This window comes from Bombus pyrosoma, linkage group LG7 (assembly GCF_014825855.1).
Source record: "Bombus pyrosoma isolate SC7728 linkage group LG7, ASM1482585v1, whole genome shotgun sequence".
NCBI classification, from domain to species: domain Eukaryota; kingdom Metazoa; phylum Arthropoda; class Insecta; order Hymenoptera; family Apidae; genus Bombus; species Bombus pyrosoma.
In genome coordinates, this window is record NC_057776.1 from 3490215 (window position 1) to 3509071 (window position 18857).

General features: G+C 39.1%; 1 protein-coding gene across 2 annotated transcripts in view; it reads left to right on the forward strand.

Moving 5' to 3' along the window:
* LOC122568989 overlaps positions 1–18857 on the forward strand; it is a 121909-nt gene that overhangs the window by 9367 nt on the left and 93685 nt on the right. The window lies entirely within an intron of this gene.

Consider the following 18857-nt stretch of genomic DNA (forward strand, 5'->3'; position numbering starts at 1 on the left):
GATACATTTGTTACTTAATTTCAGAATTCTTATGTGTGAACATCGACACATAATCTTTCAACTATTAACCATACCATACCATTAAAATACCACCTTCTGATCACCAAATGACACAAAAATCAGGAAATCAATGATGATGAACTCGTCGCGTTTCTCCTATGTGATCATCGATTTGAAACGCTATAAACTCTGTCAAACGGTAGCATTAGTATCGTACCGACGCGTCACAGCGAGAAATCGCGTACATTTCATATACATAAACGATCGGTGGGGCCTGTTTCCGCGTGCTAAAAAATCCATTCGGATCTAGCGGCGGTCTTGCCGGCGCTGTATTATGGAAATCAGTGGAATCGGAGTGCCGAGTATGCAAGACACGTGAATTAAACACGTAATACACCGACTCCGCAGTGTGCACCTGTCGCGCATGCAAATCACTTAAGCCGCTGAGCCTGCTCCTGCTCGGTTTCCGAGCTTTTTCGGCCGCGATGCATATCGCTGCGCGCTCGTTGCGCTCTCGATTGTAATGCGCGTTCTCTCTGCGTGTCCTTGCCACTTTTCTGTTTCTCCCTTTTCCTTATAGACGTATACGTGATAAGGTAGACTTATTCGAGTCACCTAAGCTTTTATATCATAAAATTCAATCTTGATCTTTGCAGAGAAAAATTAAATTTGTTGTATATTATAGAACACCGCGATTCTTCGATATGATAACTTGCCTTATATCTCTACATCTGTTTCTGTTAAAATATCTATCGCTTTATACAGGTAGCGTATAATAAAATATATTTTTTTGTAACGTTTCGCTTGCGATATTGCGCTTTATTTTACTCAACCAACTTACCAATGAATTCCCTCAAGTACGTTTGAAAGGCTTCTGCAGTGTTCATTTATCAGAATATAAACACGGTGGAATAGACGGTTGATAAATGTGGATCATTCTTTACCTAGCTTTTATACAAAATATAAAATATATAATGTTTCTCGTTGAAAAATCACCTTCTTTCTATCGACAAATACCCGATTTGTTCCTTTAATAGATGCACTTGATGTGCAGCTAAAATTAATATTAGCGACGCAATATTTTCCAAAGTAGAAAATTAATTATGTTTAAATCTCGGCTGAATACGAATGTACAGGATGTAATAGAACAAACAGACTGTCTAAAACGCTACAAAATTATCGAACAAGTCAATATCTTTCTCTGTAAACCTCTCTCTATCTCTTTTTACCATCATAATTTTCCATCTCTCGTTCCCTCTGCTCTTCGATTCTCGTAACTTTCACCATGTTCCCCGTCTCTTCTTTTTCCTCGCCTCGTAAAATCTGTCACTCTCTAGGGCTCTTTGCTCTTCTACCTTCCCTGACACACAACCTGCCGCGCCTGTAAGCACAATCAACGATTAGATGCAATCAGTTACGCTTTCTTTTTCTTTCGTGCGTGTCTCTGCGTCGTTTCTTGCTACAATCACTGGAATACTTTATCGATCGCATGTACACGTGATATTTCAGTTAATATTTACCGACGTTCGCGTTCCATACAGATTTTTCGTCCGCGATGTAACCATTACACAAATACAATCCAGGCGGTGTATTCGTCGTCGTCGTCGTCGTCGTCGTCTTCGTTATTACATGCCACTACCAGTAACCGGAAGATCTTGTGCCCTGATAAATTACCCTGTAACGTAACCGGTGCGCTCGCCTTCTTCCGTCGTCCTTTCTGTGTCCGAGATACAGTCGGAGACAAAAATAATTGAACAGATAGCGGAAGGTAGGTATCAATGAAGTTTCATCGAGTTAGTCCTAACGTTATATTGTACTGATATAATTAAGTTCCATTTATTACAAAGCAGCGGGCAAAAGGAAGTTTAAAATTCATTAAGTGGTTAATAATTTCAAGAACTGTTAGTAATTATAAATAATTATTCGTAAGTAACTTTGTGTATGCGAGTATATTAATGACTTTTCTATTAGCTATTTTTCAGCATGTTGCTGACTGCTCTAGAGTTTCATATTATATTTAGTCGCTTTTCTCGTCTTGTAAAATTGTGATGTCTATTGTACCACTTACGTTTAAATTTCCTTTTACCCGCTACTGTATACTGCAGCGGTATGTACGTCTCATTTACATCTGTGTAAACAGACCGTATTTAACGAAACGTCGTCGATACCTTATTTCCACCACCTATTTAACTTATTTTTGCCCCCGACTGTATTGTTCACCGAGTTTTCTCGTTCGAGGAAAATAGGTTCCAGCTGCATGAGGTAGGTCAGCTAGGGCTTCCTGTAAACACGATGAATAATCCAAATTAATGGTAAATGCATACCACGAGCGAATAAATTTCTACGAGAAAAAAAAAAGAAGGAAATATCTGAATACCACGCTAATTGAGACTTTGAAAGGATTAAGCTTATAGGAGATAATTGGTTTGTCATTTAGGTAGTAGGTCATCTTAAATTTCCAATTTTCCCTGTCCAAGTGGCTGTGAAACGCTGAAAAGCCGCATTTCCATGGATATAGTCAACATTCACCCGTTGAATTATGCTCGAGAGCTTACTAGACCCCGTCTTTCGAGAATATGCGTCACGCCAGTATGTTGTCATATATAGACACATACACGGTGTGCCAGGATTTAAAATTTGGTAGATGTATTCTATGATTATAATCAGGCAAAAAGTATTTTATAAACGTAACTTATTCGGAGCTTTATCCAAAAGTTATAATAAAAATGGGAAATGCAAAAGGAAAAATAACTAGGATAGGATTATCATGCTATAAGACAAGAATAGATTTATAATCAACGTAATCATTAACTGTTAATATATAATTCACAAGAAAAGTTGAATTTATTACTGTATTGTGTATTACTATAGAAATACCCACGCAAAGTTGTAACAAAATTTAGCTACCAAACTCTGGATCACCCTATATTATATAATATATTGTACAAAACATTTTGAAATTTCACGAAAAAAAATTGGATAAATTTCAAACCAGTCGGGACACTTACATAGAAATTACAAAATATTTATTGCAAACATAAGACACGTAATATATAAAAAAAAGGTGTTCAAATACTAACACAAGCCACTATATTTTTATACATAACATTTTATAATTATAACCTTAAAATTGGCCTTATAACCTTAGAATTGACTAAATTTGTTAAACTCTGGGACACCCTGTATGCACATGTACACATATACGGGTAGCAGGTATATATACGTGGCACGCATAATGATGCTTCCGCCACACATAAATTAGCATCACGAGTGGCCGGCTGACCCGGTGTACGAGACAATTTTCTAAGAAATTTGTCAAACGATAATTCGAGCGGCTTCTCAAGTGTAAATTCAGCTCTCGCGGTGGCTGCCGACCGGTCGGTCCGCCCGGTATGCAAATAAGTTGGTCAAGATAGCCGAGCGATGAGAGAGGCGGGACGTGTCGTTATTCCGATACCATTGTTTGTATTTCATGGCGGAACGTGAATCATCGGTTACTTAATTCCGATAACGCCGCCAGCTACCGATGTCGGACGCATTTTAAACGCGCCTTGTCTTCCCTGCTGCCCGCTTCCAATGGACCGCCGTGACCGATTCTACTGTGCGGAAGTCCAAGACTTGTATTGGCGAATATGTGGGCGCTTTTGCCAGGTCGTACTAGATAGGATGAAAATTTGGAAAATTATTATCATTTGTAAAACAGATATACGTAGAACGAAAGTTTAAAAAATTAGATTTTTTTTTAATTAGTATTGTTGATGGAGGAGATATAAAATCGGCCAGATGCTAAAGTTTATATGTTTCGTACAACTTAAAACGCAACGAGAGACAAGGAGCCTCAATATCTTAACCAGGATCGGACAGTTCAACCATTTAGAGTCGTTTCTTTCGTTGAAAATATTTAACCGTTTGTATCCCAAGCAGCGCGATCGCGCTGTTAAATTTTGTGTCGAAAAGTCCCAGTATTCTGTATTCCATTGTTATCTTCTGAATAATTTTTATTGAACAAAACTTGAAATATTTATAAAGCAATAATACGCGTATATAATATAGATGTATTTCATAAAAATAACAAATATGGCAAGTGCTATGGGACTGTTCGGGATTTTTCGACCCTGTTTTTTCAAAGACCCCTGTGACTCAAACGGTTAATATAGCAATTCATTGATGACTTTCACAATCTGAGATTCAAGCAATTCAAATTGATTTCGTGAGACGCGGCTGCATCAATCGTTGTCGCCAATTAACACGTTGACTGTCACGACACCCGTATTCGGGTGTCAGCAAAGTTTCTGGTCAGGCCACGAAACCCATATTCGGGTGTCGCTTATTTGACTACTTGCGAAGGATCGTCGTAGGTATTTGAAAAGATATTCCATAATAATAAAACTGTTGAATTGTTATAAAAGTAATACGAAAATGGTTTATTAAAAAAATTATTTAGCATGTAAAACTTTAAAGCATTCTATACATAGCTGAGGTTGGTCAGGTCAATTTGGTCAATAAGTTGTTGTTTTCTTCAAATTCTTTTGTGCCTTTGTTCGGTCCATTCGACGTCTTTTATTTGCATAACATAGTTTGCATACGCGTCTAATGCTTCGTCCGGAATCATAAGCCTCGTAAAAGCTTTCTTTTTCACTGCTATCTAACTTACTAAGAAATAAGTTTTCAATTTTTCCTTTCGACATTGTAACGAATTAGGGCAGAGATTTTAAGTTATACCGTTCGTTGCTCGGCCAAGATTCAAACTGATTTTGTAGAAAGTGGAGAAATGAGAAACAAATGCGAAGGAACGGAAACAAAAGAAACGAGAGGTAAGACCACCAGGTGAGCGACTCGCATAATGAAAATATCGATGGGAGCACCGAGCAGAGAACGCTTGGTACTGCTGCACGCGTGGCCTGACCGAGATATTTTTGAAAACAGGCGTGACAGTCAACGTGTTAATACTTCAATTTACTACCCCATTATGTTCTTTGCACCAAGTATACACAGAGTACGAAATAGAAAGGTGTTTGATTTTGCCTTTCGATTCCTTTGTGTCGAAGCTTTCTCTGACGCCTTTTCATGAGAATCGTCTTAAAGGTTTTTTTGCTGAAAGACATTTAAAGCTAAGGTTTATTGTTCAAATATGGGACGAAGAAAGCCTAGTAAACTAAAGGTGACCTTCAAACAAGTCAAGGTCAAAGGAATGGTGACAAGCACGTTTAGCCGGTGCAAATTTGTGTAGAGAGTAATGGACACATCTTGGTAGTCCGGTCCTGTTTAAATAACTTCTGCTCTCGCGCGACTTTCGGATTGTTTGAGGGTCATCGCCGTTACAGCTTTGTTAAATTTACTTCCACGGCACTGCAGTGTGCCCCATTTCTGAAATGCAAAACTATGTTTGAACGACCTCCTACGAGTAGCTAATTTTACATTTTCTCAACTCAAAACTTTGCGAACAATATCGTATTATAAGTTAGTCATATCGTAAAATAATTGCTGACATATTGTTATTAAGTACCGAATTATATATATACGTTGATATAATCTCCTTATTCCCATCGAATAAAAAACAATTTAAAAAATGTAGCCGTTGCATAAATTGCCAAATTAGTTGTTAGAAAGAGACTCGCAGAACGTTGTATGTATCTTTAGAAGCTCGTTTAACACAAAAGTAAGGTGGATTAGTATCCGTGGAAATAAGCGAATATCAGGCAGCTTATCTCTCTAGAAACGCGAAAGAACCGTAAAGCTTTCGATGTATACGTATTGTGTAGATGCTTCAATACAGAAGGCGATTTTGTTGAACATCCACCCGTGAAACGTGAGCACGAGCGCGCGCGCGCGCGTATCGCTGAAAGCCACACTTAAAGAGATATTCGCGGCCTGTATTGTATAACTCCTTTACGAGAGTTACATTTCCTTGTATATATTTGTTACGGGAAAAATTGTACGACACACGCTACTTCTCACGTGAAATTTACAACAATCCCAGTTGGGTCTGTTTCGAATAATTAAAATTGCTGTTCCGCAACCGGTAAAATTCCCTGAAATACGAAATCATCGCGTCTACGAGTGTTTTACTCTTTTAACGTGCACACACGCGTACAAACTCACACGTGTGAGTGTGCAGCAAATAGGAGCTGCGTATCTTCATTAAATTAATTGTTAATGTACCAATGAACGCGGAGTACAATTAATTTCTTCATGATTCTTGTTACTCATTAACGTAAAACAGGCTTCAGATTCCGTTGCTTCCTTCGTTTACATCGATACGTTGCGAAACATAGGTTTTTCTTCATGCTACGATTTAATTGAGCGATCTCTTCATTTGTGTGCAATTAATATTATTTCATTTAGGTAGGGATGTGTACTTACTGTTATAGGTCAGGATCTTTTATAGTACCATTAATTTATACCTTTTTTAAGGATAAATATCGCCTTACTGTTTTATATTTGCTTTTAGCTACCATAATTGCAGCGAAGAATTTCATGTAAGTTGGACTAACTCCATCGAGACTTTCCGAAGCCAAGTATTCCATAGTGAACCGTTACTGTTCCATATTTTCTATACGTATTTGTTTTTAAACAACCCGATTAGAATAAAAATAACAGCTCATTGGATAGTAATTGTCTATTTAGGATCATCGTAGCCGACTGCCTGCTACTGTTCCACCATCTATCTCTTCCACGCCCAACTCCACCCCATTGTTTGTCCTAAAGACAAATATATAGGTGTACTTTGAGAGATGGCGTCATCCCTAACGCTGTTCCTACAAATACCATCCTAAAAGTATATCGGCCAGTGTACACAGTGATCTTTTCAAGTTACAAATGTTATCCAATCGATACCTTCGTGAATCAGGATTGCCAATCATACTCGATGTGTCAAAGGCTATTGATGCACTGCAGTAGCGAACCAATCCCATTCCATTTGGTTCTCGCTCAAACATATCGACACACGTACAAAATAGACAAACATCTTCGCGAACAGCCGTCCGTAGTCGACCTGTCCCATGATCGAACACGGTTGAACAGTTTCAAAAATTCCTCTTCACGTACCAGGTTTCGACAGCCATAATGGCCGCTGACACGGTAGCGCGCGATTTCATATATCATATCGTTTCGACACGTTGAAGAGTCGCAGATGCTTTCATTGTCAGTAGCTGACAAAAGTATTTCAACAGTTATCATAGAAAATTTTCACATATATATTGTGTATTGTTGCATTTTAAAATCTCATTGGTATCGTAATGAGATACGACTACTTGATTATATCGGTGTTCGAAGTTGATTTGGAACTGTACATAGAAGCTACAAATATTTACTGCAAACATATATTTAATAAAAAATTTGTAACATGAATGCTTAAACACGTAATAAGCGTTAAATACGGTTCTAGTGAAAAACTAGTGATATTTATAACTCTAGTGATTTCTAGAAAATATCGAATCTTCGGATTTGTTAACTGTCACATTCGCTATCATGGGGCTAATAAAATTTGAAAATGTTGCGTATAACACGCGTAATACATTCGTCAAATTTTTCTACTAGTTGTTCGAATTCTTTTCTGAGCTATTTCGTATATAAGAAAAATCCACATTGTACGGCTTAAGCTACACGTGTAGGTCAGGCCGCTTAGCTTCACCTGCTCTCCATTTGTCACGTCCGAAATTGCATTACGCGGCACGTCAAATTTCTATATAAAACGACCCTAAGATGCCATTGACTGCGCCCCCGTGGTCGTTTAACATGTCGACGTTCCGCTTTCTGCTTTACGTCTCTCTACTCCTCTGTGCAATCTTCTCGCTCTCTTTCCATCTCCGTCTCGCTCTTGTTCTCGTCCAGGTACTCTGTGCGTTGCTCTCCATGTGCCTCTCCGGCCATATGGTTCGCGACCCTGCCGCTGTTCATTCATAATACACGCAGCCCTAAAAGTTGAACGCGTTAGACCATGTGCACGGTGAAACTCGGACAGGCGGTTTTAAAAGCGACGCACTGGATGGCCAGTTGAAAATTTTAAAAGCAACCTGGAGCCTGGTGGCGCCATCGGCCAAACTCGTTCCTGTAGGGACTAATTTGTAGACAGTAAAATAAAAACTTGGAGGTTAGCTGGTCGATGAGTTTTCTTTTCAAATATGCAATAGCCAAGGGATGAAACATAGGATGTGGTATTATTCCCTGTATAAGAGCTGTACTCTGTACGAGAGTGCACTTTGCTTTTACTGTAACGTTTATTCTGGATCGTAATGCTGTTAGACAGTTTACTGTTCCTATTGTATTCGCGAAAAGTGTATACGGTAGTTCATAAAGGTGTTCCGACACTTGTAGAAACCTTTTACGAATACATAACGTTCCGTACATTACGTAACGTTATACGAAACATGTACGTTTGAATTTTCATTAACTCTACGTTATACACATGAATTTTATGATGATGTTGGTAAAAATTTGAAGCAAGTCCGGTCATTCCGCAAAACATCGACTCCCAAACACGCTATGAATGTTCCGAAAAACCCGATATAATATTTTGACGTCATTACAAATTCTTTCTTAATCCATCCTTTACCGCAGACCCTTGTAAACCTAACTGAAAACACGTGACACAAAGAAATAGAGTCTTCCACGGACTGGAAAATCTCAGTTCAAAAGATTAGCAATAACAGCATGGAGTAATGGCACTACAGAAACGTAGTTTACTTTAGATGCCACGAGCGCCGCTATTCTACCGATTCCCATCCAACTCTCCCCCTAATTTCGAGTGAGAAGTACACCATCGGTGGTCAACTACCAGACACAGCAGCTGGTTGAGCTAAAAGCTAATCACAATAGAGCGTGCTCCTTAGACGTATCCTGCCCGTGTATACCTGCAGTATACCCTCTGAGTCTACGCTTCTTTCAGAATTTCTGCCAGGTAATCGTGGAAATAGGCGAGGATGCTGGAAAAACTTTTCATCGTTATTTCGAGGTCGTTTTCCTTTTGTCAAGCCAGGCCGACGACAGGAAGAGCCTAGGCTGACGACATAATCTGGCCAGGCTTGGCTTACCTACGCTATCTTAACTTCGTTTTTGCCTAAAACGCATTTGGCTCCCGCGTACTCGACGTCCTTGTCGCTGACTCGTCCCTAAGGCGCAGCCGGGGATTACTTCTTAACTCCTGACACAGATTTCCAGAGAGTTTCCACGAATTTATGACTTAGCGTGGCAGCCGTGCCTCACGGAAGGAAGATAACATTTACATAGTCGGATCCTTGGCTGTGCGGCGTTATACCGATCGAAAAAGCTGATGTTTTATGTATTCTCTTTTTACGCGCTGTTTAAAATTCCGTTTGAAAAATAAACGAACATATGGCGTTTGGTAACGAGGGAAGAACTATCGTGCAAATGGAACGGTTTCTTTTGTCCAGCTCGTCGCACCGGATCAGTCGATGATACTCGTCATTGTAGAATTCTCTCTAGTTTCTGTGTTTTTGTTTGTGAAATGGAGCAGGAGAAAGATATAAGTACATATCTTTTGTTGACTTTCTGTAAAGAATAGCGTTGTAGGTGGCAGCACCCTCTTCCATAATCTCTCCATATCTAGATTTACCTTTATTATCTTCGCAGCAAATATTAGGGCGGGGAACGATTTCAAGTTAGGTTAGGATCTAAAAATAGCAGCATCATATTTTAAAAGACAAAAGGGGAGTCGGTAGGGTAACACCACAATTGAGGAGTTCTGTATAGGTCCTGAGTGGCTCTGTTAAGGGAATCGCGTCCAATAATACTTGTTTCCAGGCACATTGCCATTCAATACACTAGAAATGACATTTTGACGAATTATTGATTGAAATACGGAAAAAATAGCGAGTATTGTTCTTGTCGTCGCTAAAGTACGCTAAAGGCCTTCATCATTTCCGCCTTTATTAGCTTGTAAACTTGCCAGAGAGAGAGAGAGAGAGAGAGAGAGAGGAAGGGGGGAGAGAAAATTTTCCCACATCCATAGGTCGTGGACTGGAGCTTTCAGTATTAATACCATAATTGGCTTGATACAGCGAAGTTGTTACAGTTCTCGAGGGTCTCTCGCGCACGTCTGTCGATAACCATTACACATTCATATGGCAATTGAAAAGTCCAGGAAAGTCTAGCTCACCGCAATAAATACACTATACGGTCGTCGACCAGAGTCACCTCGTCGTCAAGAGAATTGTTTGCCACTGACGCGTACATTCGTAACGCGATCACGCTGTTTTCTTTTTCTCCCACATACAGATAGAAACAGTGGCAATGCACCAAGAATACTTAAGTGATGGAGGGGAGAGTGGGGAGAACGTGATAAGCCTCTGACAAGTCAAATTAATCAACTTCAGTTTCTATAAAGTTATCAATTTCACATTATACAGACATTGTTCGACAATTTGAGAATAATGAAACGAATTCAACCATTGAAATGGTTAATTTAAATACTCCTTTCATCTTTTATATTCACGGTAGATGAATCGTCATACACTATGCACGTCCAAAGTGTAAATTCGTTTTAAGAGCGACACGAGCGCGCGAAAAGCGCGATCCAACCACAGCGATAGTTATTTTCACGTAAAAAGTTAGTTTCCATGAGTAAACAGGTCGAATGCTAGTTTCGTCGTATCCAATCGATTTCTTACGTACCGACCGATACTTTACGCAACAGCAATGCAAACGGTTACATTTCTTTTCTGTAACAAAAAAGAGATCTCGAGGTTTCCGACTACCTATCTAGGTTACGTTTCAATTCCTATCAATCTTTAGAGAGGAGATAGATTTGTTTCAATAGACTTGACTAATTTCATAAACTATTCTGGCAGGTATCGATTCTTGATACCCATCGGTCTATTATCATTGCTATTCAATATGAGTATCGAGCAGAGATTGAAACAAACGTATTCTGCTGAATGATAGCATTTTCGAACGAGAAGCTATCGAGAATGATCGAGCCTCGAACGTTGCACGAGTATCGATATACCCGACGATATCTCTCGCGTCCTCGAATCGAAAGACCAAACAAGTCGCACGGTAGTCTCTTGGAACTAGACACCAACGTCGCCTTGCGGAGACAATCGAATGACGGATGTCATGTATCACCGTCGTGACTCTACAAAAACGAATTCTCGCCAACGAAACGAAGCGATAGAGAGCGGCAAGCACAGCCCGATCGGAAGATCAACAGGAACGCCGACCTGACATTTATCAAGACGTGATTTCGGCTCCGGCATTCCTAATGAATCCGAGTGAATCTAGGTTGGTGGATTGCGCCTAACAATGATGGATGGGTTAGTCTATCGATTCGTTGGATTAGATGGAAATAATATGACGTTATCGAATAGAGGGAGCCACGTAGGGGACCGCCCCGGCATTTGGTTATTATGCACAGGGGAAGTTGAATTCTATTCGACCCCTGCGAGATACGAGAACGCTAATGAGCGTATAATGCGCATTGAATCGTGATCATTACACCTAGTGCGTTACGAGCATTGACTGCGTGTGGTAGGGTCATAGACATCCGTGGAAAATACGTGCAGTTCTGTCGACAGAGTCGAGTCCATTTAGGGTATACTGTCGTGGTTAAGGGTGAGGTAAATCCTCTCTCTGTGTGTCTGTATCTATGTATCTTTCTCGTGTCTGCTTCTATGCTTCTCTCTCGTTCCTTCGTCTGGCTAGGAGCGTACGCACTAACGTGTTTTCTCTCTCTCGTCCTCTCTTCCCCCCTCTCTGGAGCGTCAATCCATTCCCTTCAAGCAGGTCTGCCTCGCGTTGCTTTGATCCTGAGTATCTCGCATGCATCGGAATCTTTCTCTGTGCGGACACATCCTAGCTGGCGTCTGTGAATTTCAAAGCATGGTATTGTAGCTAGGTAATAGTGTTTCATCTCCGTATTACCGATACCATAGTTCACTCGGAGATCTTCGCAAATGGGGGCGCATTGATAACGCGTAGAAACATGTAGGATTTGGTAAGGTGTTAGACGTGCACACGAGAGTGTATATTAACTCGCTCGCGCGTATGAATAGATTATGGTACATGACCGTTACACGATGGGAGTTTTTCATCGCAAAATTGAAAACGTCTTACTTCTTTTGTTCGCAAACGTTACGGTAAAACAATGGCAAGCGATCGATGTTTATGAACGTCGAGATTACCAGAGAGGAATTACACAACGTGAAATTTTTTAAAATCATTTAAAACGGAATGACAAATGCTGTGTACGTTTATAGAGGAAATACGTTATAAGCTTAATATCAAAACAACATTGTATCAATGAAAAAAATGGCAAAACAAATTTCAAAGAGATGAAACTCGATTATCTGTGAATGCATAGCAATATTTCTCACTAGCTGGTGGGAGCAGCGCGTTCGATTGGCGGTGCCAGAGAGGGGAGAAACGAAGAGAGGGGAATGCGACTCGTGTGAGGTTATATCGGTGAATGAGAAGAGGCTGCTTCGTGGAATGTATGTGTATGTATTTCGATTGCATTCACACACCTTTTTTCTAGCCGGTCTAACCACCTTGGAATTTAATGATAAATGATAAACTACACGCCGAAAGAAATCCTCGTGTTTGAGTTGCCAAGAAATATTACGGTGTTGAGTCACGTCTTAGGTACTTTCGTCGAACGTTCCCCGCATGAAAGCCAGCTCGTACCGTCGAGTGGCCGAGGCGAGTGCAAATGTCGAAGTCGAGCGAGGGTAATGAGTGAGAAAAGATGAACCTTGCATTCTCTGCGTTGCACGAATACGTCGTGGTGAATCGAAAGGATCGAGGAGCGTCGCTCGAAGATCGACGCCAGCGCTGTATGCATACGTAGTGGCGATTGAGGACGACAAATTTAAAACTGTTCTACTGGCGGTGCATAGTGTGATATTTCAGTAGTCTAGCGACACGAAATTATTGTACCTATTAATATCTGTTGGTTTTTATGGGATTTTCAATCGAATATGTATTGATAAATGTTTAATACTTAGTATATATATGTATTGATAAATATTTATCAGTTAAGTAAAGTATAAAAGAATTTCTTCTTTTCTGGTTCTCTATTAAACGGAGAAGTCGATTTAAATTTCGGATTTCCAATTTCTTGGACATGATAATTTCTTTATTTAATCTTTCTACGCGTCGTTTCATTTCTATACAGAAGAGATCATATTTATATCTGCGAAAGGCAAAACCAATTCTCAATTGTTTTGTCTGCATCAATTTTGAATTCCATACTTATAAAAATTTAACAGTTCGGTAAAAACCGCAATATAAATTATCCTACTGCCTGATAAATTTCATAATTCCATTTCTCTTGATTCTTTTTCATTCTCTTTTCGCTTGTTTTCTAAATATGCAACTGTTCATATTTCACGAGTTAATACAAACAGTTCAACATTTTTTCTAGCAGCATATTTTTAAATGATACACATTTAGTAGCGTGTTCAGCGATAAAAAAAAAAGGAAGAAATAATTGATTTTACCATTGCACAATATTTCTCGAATTTCGTTGAAAACGGTTTCCGCGTTTGATTCCTAACAATTTTTCAGTTTTGCATACTTTTATCATCGCTGTATTAATCTTATAAAAGACTCATATTTTGCGTACATTCGCAACAATAACAAATCAATCGTGAAATTACAAATGGAGACTTTGGTAATCTGAGAGATATTCTCCACGAATAGATGACCAATTTATCGAGAGTAATTTTCCCGAACAAATTAGACTCGACCACCGTTAAAAATTAATTGGTTTCGAAGCCACAGAGACCGCTAGCATCAATTTTATCGAGAGCGAACAATAGGTTCGATATATATATATTCTTTTTTTTTTTCTCTTTTTTTCCCAAACCTGTCATTTCGCAGAAATGGAAATTATTTGTCTTTTAATATGCGCAGTGGCTCGACTATCTAAAAATATTTGAAAAAAAGTACTTCAATTAGCTTTGGATATTTATGAAACTTTTATATACGAGTGTTTCCATAATATGGTATTCTTGTAACACGGATTCGCTCTAACATGGTTTGAGAATTGACGAAATGCTCGTACAGCACGGTATTTCTATAACGCTATTTCGCCTTATCACGATTCGAGAATTGGAGAAATTGAAGAAATCCGTACAAAATGGAATGTAATGATCATTTTTTAATACAAGCATCGTCATTTGATCTTATTATTCGAGCAAGGGTAATTTGTTGTGTTATATTAGCGTATGGAATTTTTAAATATTGAAATGTTTAATCTATTTTTAATTCGTCGAGTATCAACCCTTTGCAACCGAAAATTTGTTCTCTATAGGGGAGCAACAACTCTAAGCTTCTCAGATAAACAGTGGATGATATTTTTTATATCTAACATAAATAATATTAATATGTGATATTTTGAATTAATTATCGATTGTTTTAATAAACATGTCTCATTTAGTTACAAAGAAATATTATTATATGTACATTTATTAGCTACCGGAACCGAACCACCATTTTTACTTTCTTCGTTTCGTATAACACGGTTTCGTATGACACGGCATTTTTTTTCGAACCTAATTACCGTGTTATACGAGGTTATACCTGTCCTTATACCTTAGCAATTTTTACCTTTGTGATATTTTGGTGAATACCCATAATGAAGTTTATATATGTGTGTGTGTGCGTGTTTGTTTTATTTTTTAAATTATCTGCAAATTTCTGAACATATTGTCCATATGAGAATATGACCACACAGGCAAGTTAGGAGTTTAGTATGGCACAGTAGCGCCACAAGCTAAAACTATCATATTTCAAATCGGATCATGTAGTATCACGTAACCAAAAGAGCAAAATACACAGAATACGCTAAAACTGAGCGAAATAGAGGGAATAGTGTGTACTGCAACGAATTTCAAAGCATTACCATAATTATATATAGGTAGAGAGTGTTAACTATTAATATGTCATGAAAACCACAGTGGTGATTCATTCTACAAGTTTAAACACGGTACATATTAGGCGATGTACCGCTTTTGTTCGTGCACTATTCGGCTAACCAACTTCACATCTCTGCACACTACATCGTAAAATAGGTTATGATGGCGCTAGGAGTATAGGACTAACCTTCAGTGACCAAGTGATTTTATATGGGTTGTAGCGAAACAACTTCTGCTTACGTATTAATACGAATTTTAATCTGTGCCCAGTGGTAATTGGTCTAACAGCTAATCAAATTTAATTTAAATTCATCTCTTTTAGTCACGTTTGCTCTCCCACCGCTTCCTCTGTTAATCACTTAATTTTAACTGACGCGTTATTTTTATCTATCATCCATCTTAATACCATTTATTTATATTATAATCTGATTTCTCATTCGCTCAAAAAATAAAACTATACAAACTCGTAGGCGACGATACATAAATATTATATGATCAGAGAGCATAAACGTGAAATATTACGATAGCTCCATGAGCGCGCTGTCTGAGGTTTAAAATTAATGAAATTCAAATTATACAGAGTAAGCTTCGTGTTAGATCCAACCTATTAATTATGTTTTTAATGATATATTTCATCTGTCTGTGTAATTATGACAAATCATTGCACGCCAAGCCCTTATCAAATCTCTCTCTTTCCTTCTATTCTTTCATCCTTCCTCCTAACGGGCCTCTCTTTATCCTGGCAACATAGTAGCTACGAGAGATCTGTAATTTCACACCTCATATACGCGTGTTTGTAATCGGCGACGCGGTGAACTCGCGTTGGTAAATGCTTCATTAAATTCGCATCCTCCAGGTATTTGAAAATTCAAGCGTTTCTAACAATTCCCTGGTTGTTGCTCGCAAGTGCAACTCGTTTAACTCAAATACGGGAAACAAAGCGCGAACGGCCGACAATGCTCGCTTGGATAGGCTTCCACTACCAACGCTGCAAGTATACAAAATAACAAATAAAGAGTGCATGACAAGCGTTCGCTGTGAAATTTCGTTAAAAGCAACGAACCATATAACTGTCGCTAATATTTCCGATATCTGATTCATTGTATGCAAATCTTATTTTCTTATCGGTGACATGTAAAATATTACTTTCAAATCTCATCTTACTAGTTCGGATAAAACCTACTACTTAGCAGCAAATTAATTTTATTCAAACTGTATATTATGTATTCCCCAATATATAATACCCACTTTACAAAGTGATTGTACATCTGAAAGCACTGAAAGATTCAAATAAACAGATGTCCCATTTATCCTTATCTATAATCCTCGTGTTCTGTCATTTGTTATACGATTGCACTAAATGACGCCTTTGTTCTCAAGGCAAACCTGCAGACGTCTTGTTATTAATTTCTCTAGTTACTGTCCCTATATATTCTACAGTATAGTAACATTTTCGTACTACAGCATCATGGATAAACCATAAACAGCTTCCCAAGCGTCCATACAACTCACAATCAGAATGAAAGATAGTTACCGCGAAGAAGGTGGCACGAGAGGCTGATGAGAGGGAACTGCCTACTCTCTCGCGAGCATCATCTCGAAAGCCGAACACGAATGGGAATTAAATACACGATGTATGCGCAGCGCTTAGAGGTGGTGCGCAGTGTAAATTCGATTTCATCGAATCGCGCGGCTGAGTCACGGGGATGACTGGTTCCTCTCGCCGCCGTCATTCCCATTCTCATACAAAAGGCGCGGCGATATAAGTGCTCACCTTCTTCGAGTGTCGAGTTTCTTTCTCTCTGTCGAGTGCAAATGTCGGGGAGTCGAAGGTAACGAGGCAGAGAAAAAAGGAAGGCCGGTGTAGTGTGAGTGGAGAAGAAGAAGGATGGAGAGGAAGGCTCCTCTCACCTCCTCGATTGCTGATGACGCGAGAAGAGCATCAGCGATCACCAGCAGCTCTGAGTCCAACGACGTTCGCCGCAAAGAACGAAAGTGCGAGTGTACGTATAATCATCGCGAGCGCGAGTACGTAACGAGCATGTAGTATTCGCGCGCGTGCATGCATCGTTCGGTGAAACTTTGCCGTGTATTAAAACGTCGTCGAATTCTTCACGTTTTCTATTAAATTGCTGCATACCTACAGTGGCTGACGAACGTATTCGAACACCTGCAGATTACTTTTATGAACGTATTCTGTGTTATATGAAACATTTTGGAATGTCATTAGCGCTACAACGACACCTACAACTATCGTGTTTGTATCGTCAATATCGTGACATATCTGAAGACAGATATTAAAAATTAATTATTTACGCAATCTATTATCAATTATGTTAATATCCCTTCTATGCTTAAGATGATTATTCATCTTGTGAATTTTTGATCAATTATATGTTTGCAGTAAGTATGTACGTAGTATATTGTAACTTTTATATATATTTTCATATTGCTTCCAAATGTGATGGATATAATCATGACAGACGTGTCTCATTATAGTGTTAGCGAAATTTCTTAAATGTTATATAACACATACAGAAGTAAAAAAAATTCACTTGTGGGTCACGCGTTATATGTAATTGCGGTGATTCTGTGCTGTGCCGATGATATTATTGCGTGTGCACGCCGAGGTTTGCGCAAGTCGGAGGTCGTCGCTGTCTGACCCGAAGGTATTGCCGCTGTAATGAGAAACGTCGATGAATGTGTTGCTCCGTAAAAGGACTCGCTTATAGATTGGATTATAGAGGATCCAATGGTAATTTAATTTATTTTTGTTGTTTGGAAATATCGGGGTATTGAGCGATTAAACTTATCCTATAGCAAATTCTAGCTTAAACGTAACTTCTTAAGTCTTTAAGATTATCGCTTTTCTTTTCCTTGTGCTTCTTCCATTTCCATGTTTCATTGGCGTGACAGTACTAGTTCTCTTCAGAACTTATCAGTCACTTTTGACGTGACACTTCATTACCAGTTACTGGAACAACTCAGTGGGAAACACTTTTGTGTATGAAAGTTCTGTGTTTTACACCTTTCAACGTAGGAACAACTTCAATGCCACTCTTCAAATTCATTCAAATCATTTCTTTAAACGTTCCTCTTCAAACTCATCCACCCAATTTTTTCAAATATTTCTCCACAAACTCTTCCAAATAATTTCATTCAAATGCCTCTTACGCTTACCTTGTATTACTTACGTAAGACAAAAAGACAACATTCATATAAACGTATTTTTATCCCGGAACAAAGTCAGGATTACATACTAGCTTCCTTGCAATACAGAAATTCGGGGGGTAGGACTTCTTCTGGCTATCTTTTTGTCACATCGGCATTCAAACAGACGATGAAAAAATCCGTTCGTTTCTATTATTTATAATTTCATATCGTCCGTGGCTATCGTATTTCGTATCGCCTCCGAGTTTTCTCTTGCCTGTGTCAGTTGGCGACTGATTATGAAAAGGCATCCACGCATGATTGTATGTATACGTACTCATAAATTGCAAACAAGCGCCGGTGACAATGGAAAGTTTCGATTAGAGAGCGCAAGATATTTTGGTGACGACCATGTGGCTTGGTTCGTGGCGTGTTTCCATGGCGTAATGCTCGGTGGATAAACGAGAAGCAGGAGCGATTTCGTCGCGCTTCGTTCTTGAAATTACGTACCACGCTTCAACTGATGCGCAAACAGCGGAGAAAGAAGGCAAGACAAAAGGCATCGGGAGATAAAAACAAAAAAACGAGGCCGGATAGCTAACCACTCGCGAGGAACATTCGATCGTCGATGCTATCTTTCTTCTTATTTTCTCACTCGCTCTCGTCCACTTCTCTATACATCTCTCTCGTTCTCTTTATGCTGGTCGGCCACGCAGTTACCAGGTTGCGTGAGAGCCTGGCAGTGCTGCTTGCTACCTCTTCGAACGAAAAACGAAATACGATTCTAGGCAGTGACGGTGGTAATGCATTGTCGAGAGAGCCTCGTCAAGG